This window comes from Morus notabilis, unplaced genomic scaffold (assembly GCF_000414095.1).
Source record: "Morus notabilis unplaced genomic scaffold, ASM41409v2 Scaffold794, whole genome shotgun sequence".
Lineage (NCBI taxonomy): Eukaryota > Viridiplantae > Streptophyta > Magnoliopsida > Rosales > Moraceae > Morus > Morus notabilis.
In genome coordinates, this window is record NW_010359940.1 from 120,909 (window position 1) to 125,827 (window position 4,919).

Sequence of the window (4,919 nt, forward strand, 5' to 3'; positions counted from 1 at the left end):
CGTTCTCGCTTTCTCTCTCTTCGATTTCCGTTTTTCGTTCGAAAAATTTCTGTTGAAATCATTGTGACGACTATATTTCTATTGCAATGAGAGCAATTTCTTTTTTTTTTTTTTTGGTTGCAGAGTTTTGCTTGTGATATTGCACTTTTAACTCAGAAAACAAAAACTGAAAGTGATATCAAAGAAGGCGTAGTTAGCAACTTATTTTGAGAATTTTGTTTGCTAGTGAGGGTTTTTCTAGCTTAAATGACTTTTGTTGTTGTTGTTGTTGTTTTCATGAGTAACTTGCTATCATATGTTGGTTTGCATCATAAGGACTCACACTTTTTTTTGCCCCATAGAAATGTATCTATCAAGAGGAACCGAAAGGAAATTGACACAGCGAACTCTTCTTCAAATGAACTTCTGCTTACCGGAGAAAGTTCAAATTCGTTCCTCCAAGAGAGAACAGTCAAGGAGTAATTTGTTGCTTATCACCGGTGATGGAAGGACTGTGGGGAATGCTGTTCATGGATTGCCTGATTTTGATTGTTCTGAAGAAAGTGACAGTACTAGTAACATGTCTGAGTCAGTATTAAATTTAAAGTCTGCTTTGCACAAAGATGGTTTATCTAAGAGCTCAATCTGTGATGACAAGACAGATGAGAATATTGTTACACATTTTTTGTTCGAGAATATTGAGGTGCCTGATGATGGCATGGCAATAATGTTGGATGACATATCTGTTGTAATTCTAGATACCTTTATTGTTGGTCGCAAGTTTAGTGATGCAAAGGAAATAAATTTCGGGGAAAGAATTTCTCTCGTGAGAGACCCACATAATATTAAGGATCCTAATGCTGTCAAGGTTCATTTACATCCTTTTTACTTCAATATTTTGTCTGTACTTTTATTTTTATTCAATTCTTATGTGTATTGCGTAATATTTTTCTTGGATCAGATTGTTTCTGTTAATTCCCGCTAACTTAAAGTGCTTGGTTTTCTCCCTTGTGTATTAGCTCACTATCTATCTCAGCTAATTGTGAAGTACTTCCTAAGCTTTGAGGTAATAATTTCCAAGCTGGATGATACTTCTGCTCATACGTTTTTTCTATGATATATTCTCAATGTTTTCAGAAATGAGAGTCTAATTCAATGTTTTCAGAAATGAGAGACATTAGATAAGTAGAACATATTTTGAGGAAAAAAAAAAGATAATTAAACGAACATGTACGCCCTTTAGTTTACGCTGCTTCTCCCAGAAAAAATTGTGGTGTGATTGTTTTAGTCAATCTGGAACAGATGCAAATACACTTTTGCATTTTACTACTGAGATATGCATATCAGATGCATTCCAGACTCTTCCCTTCTTACTATTAATTGTAGTTGTATTTTTCTAATAGAGCTGTTGGTTTTTGAGGATATCTGATTCATCTCCTTTGTATTTTTTTTTCCTTTTGGTAAAAGTGTTACGTTTGTAATCAAGAAAAATAAACATATATATATATATATATATATTACATATTGACTAACATATCCTACATTTTTTTTCCCTATAGATCCATGGGATTTTGTAAATTGTGACATATTTATGAGTATATATTAAAAAAGTTGTGTTGAGTATTCTCTTCTGAGAAAAGTTCACTTGTGTAGAAAAACTAGTAAGAAGAAATTTCAGGTCGTTTCTGTCAATAAGCTATTCCATTTACAGTTGCAAATATTTGACATGTTGGTTGGTCACTATGAAATTCTAAAAAGATAGCTTAGTAACCTTGTTAAAAGAAAATACATCTTTTGAGATGAGATATTTGAAGATGGTAATATTTCTATTACGTTTTAAGGATAACATTACTTCACAAGGTGTTTCAGACTTGCATGGAACTTATTTTTTATTTATAACAATGAAACTTCACAAGCGGTGTTTTGCGTGCATTTTTTCCCCTATTAATAGTGTGCACAGTAAATCTGTTTTCTTTGTAAGGTTGTAAGTGTCCAAGTTTCTGTGAAATTTATTACAAGGACAGGTCACTTTGGTTCCAAAAAATTCCCTTGATGCTGTTCCGGTTTAGATTTTTTGTCAGAAGGCTGTATCAGATGAAAATAAAGAGAATGACAACCTTGAGAGGTTTTTAGATACTTATGAAGAAATGCTCAGAAAGTAACTGAATCCACAAAGAATGGTCGAACTAATTCGACAAAATATCAACAGGAGAATTTTTAATAAGTAACCTTAACCTCTTAATAGATGGCGAACAACAATTTTTAGGTATTAACTCAATTGTTTCCGTCAGAAGTATTTTGATTCTTTTGTTATATTGTTTCGAGTCTTCTGACAGCTTATGATTTTATTTCAATTCCTTGTTAGATGACAGTCAGAGTCTTTTTGTACGTCTTTATACACGAAAAGGTATTCCACTGTTGCACCTTTATCTTGTTGTCTTTCCCATTCTTTGATACTAATTTTTATGTTACTTTAATGCTGCATAGGGCCATGGTTTCTGATGTCAAATATTTTCTACTCAAAAACATTAGATCCTCACAAAACAATGAAAGAGCTATCTGGTATCTAATATTATTGCGTGTACATGTTACATCTATTCCTGCCCAAGGCTAATTGGAGATCTGTATGCTTGCACTGTAGCAACAGGTTATATACGTTCCTTTGATGAAGAAAATGAACTGCACAACGATGATGTGAACGACATTTTGAACTTGCTCACTGTCTATGAACTTCATGAAATTATATGCATACTTAAGAAGGTTTGCATCTATTTATATTATTTGAATTGCTTTTCCATAATGTTGTCGTTTTGGTCAAATGAATATTCCATATTATCTATCAATAAGTATCTAGGAGTACTAGCTTAAAGACTAAAGGCATGAATTCGATTCAATTTTAAGCATTAAAATACCTATGATGGACAGGGCATTTTGGGTGGATCTTTCTAGATTTGTTTGCATCTCTAGTTTATGCTCCAAAAGTAATGAATTGGCTTCTGATGAGTGCATAGTAAGAGATTTACTGTGCGGACAGAAGCAGGTCAAACATCTAAGCAATGGTGATGCGGTAAGATTTTATTCTCCATTTGTGGAGGACCTTACGAAATGGCCTGTGTTTGTATGTGCGCATAGTAGAGCATAGTTCATGTATTACCTATAATATCTTATCTTTTAAATCTTTCGTTGGATTTGATTGGTTCTAGTTACCGTTTATGTGACTTTTTTTACAGCAACTTGGCAATTTACGTTGTCCAATTCAGTAGTGCATCTAAAATGCTTCCCAATTTCAAAATGGAAAATCCTTTCCTTTTCTTTTTGCCTCTATTTTAATTTGGATGTTAGAGCATGTAGAAACCTTTTTACATAGACTTTCTGTCATCAATTGTTGGCTCTCCTTTGATTTTGTGTGTGTGCGTGGTGGTGGAATTGCTTCGTTATCTGATGCTCTTCTTTTCCCCCCTAACTTTATGCTATATGGAGGCTTTAGAGATGCAACTTTGGAACGAGAAAGCAGGAACTTATTGCATCTCTTCTTTCCTCATATAAAGATGGATTATGGTACCAAATGATTTTCTTTTAACGATTATAAAATTCGTTTGTCTATGATTCAATGTATCTTTTAAGTGTTCTTACATGTTCTTCATTCAATTTGCAGTCCACCATTACCAAATATGATTTTGAAGAGAACAGGTTCCTGTCTTAGAATATCTTCCAAAGCTAAATCTCTTTTCTAGCGTGCTGAGGTCTGTCTTCTATTGTTGTCTATTACACACCAGCACCCGCGCTTTTTCTTTTTAGCACACGTATTCTTTTTCTTTCTAAAGCTTGTGGTCCATGCAGAGGCTTTTCTTTCTAAATGGAGAGCAGGATCTATCATCGTTTCTATTAGCTGACTTTGGCATTGTCAAGTACCCAACTTACAACTGCATAATCACATAACCAATCTTCTCAGATCAAAAAGATATGCTTGCTTATGAAGAGGTTATTTATTTGTTTGTTTGTTTGTTTATTTGTTTGGGCAAGGAGAAATATATGCGTTTGGAACTTGTTACAAAATGATTTTGTTTTTTATATGAAAATAAAAATATTTTCAATCTCAGACAGAAATTATTTTTAAAAATGTGTTTGGTAGTTTTATCAAGAGATTGTTTTCAGTATAAAAAAAATCCATTAATGTTTCTCTCTCTTTCTCTTTGTTAGAGAGGAGAAAACAAAAAAAAAATAAAAAACAACTAAAAATCGTTTTTCATTTCTCTCTCATTTTACACTAAACTAAAAAAATCGTTTTCATTTTTATTTTTTGTCTTTATTGCGTCAAACGCCGTTTTAAAAATATTTTTATTTGTTTTCCTCAAAAAATGTGAAAAATAAAAACGATATCAATTCCAAACATTCTGTTGGAAAAAAACGAAGGAGACCGAGAAAATCAGAGCATCAAACAATCTAGGGTTTCTGCTCAAGAACGAAGAGAAGAAGCGGAGCAAATGGGGCGGTGGGAAAAGGAAAGCAAAGCCTAGGGGTTTATTTGGAGCGAAATGACCAAAAAACCTAGCCCAAGACCAACTAAACAATAAAAAAGCTAAGGGCATATGTGAACAATCAAATCATAGAGCACAAAAAGACCAAATAGCCCCTGCCCAACACAGGAAAAAAAGGAAAAAGGGTACAACAGACAATTACATGTACTGTTCATATGTACAGTGAATTATTAGGGCATGAAGAGTGCTCGGGAGGTCTCCTTTAGTATATTTAATATCCATCACATATTATAATTTGTATGTAACAAAAAATGGATGACCAGAGTAAAATATCAAAGGAGCAATGAAGTCGACGATTTGTGCCCAAATAAAGTCAGAGAGACAAAATGAAGACATCAAGCCAAAAACAAATCGAGGAATGAAATCATCATTACACTGTATTACACTAATACACTGTATTAT

At 33.2% G+C, this 4,919-nt stretch overlaps 1 pseudogene; it reads left to right on the forward strand.

Annotated features, from left to right (window-relative positions):
* The first annotated feature begins 559 nt into the window (after positions 1–559).
* LOC21402091 lies at positions 560–4,518 on the forward strand (annotated as a pseudogene).
* Positions 4,519–4,919: the final 401 nt, after the last annotated feature.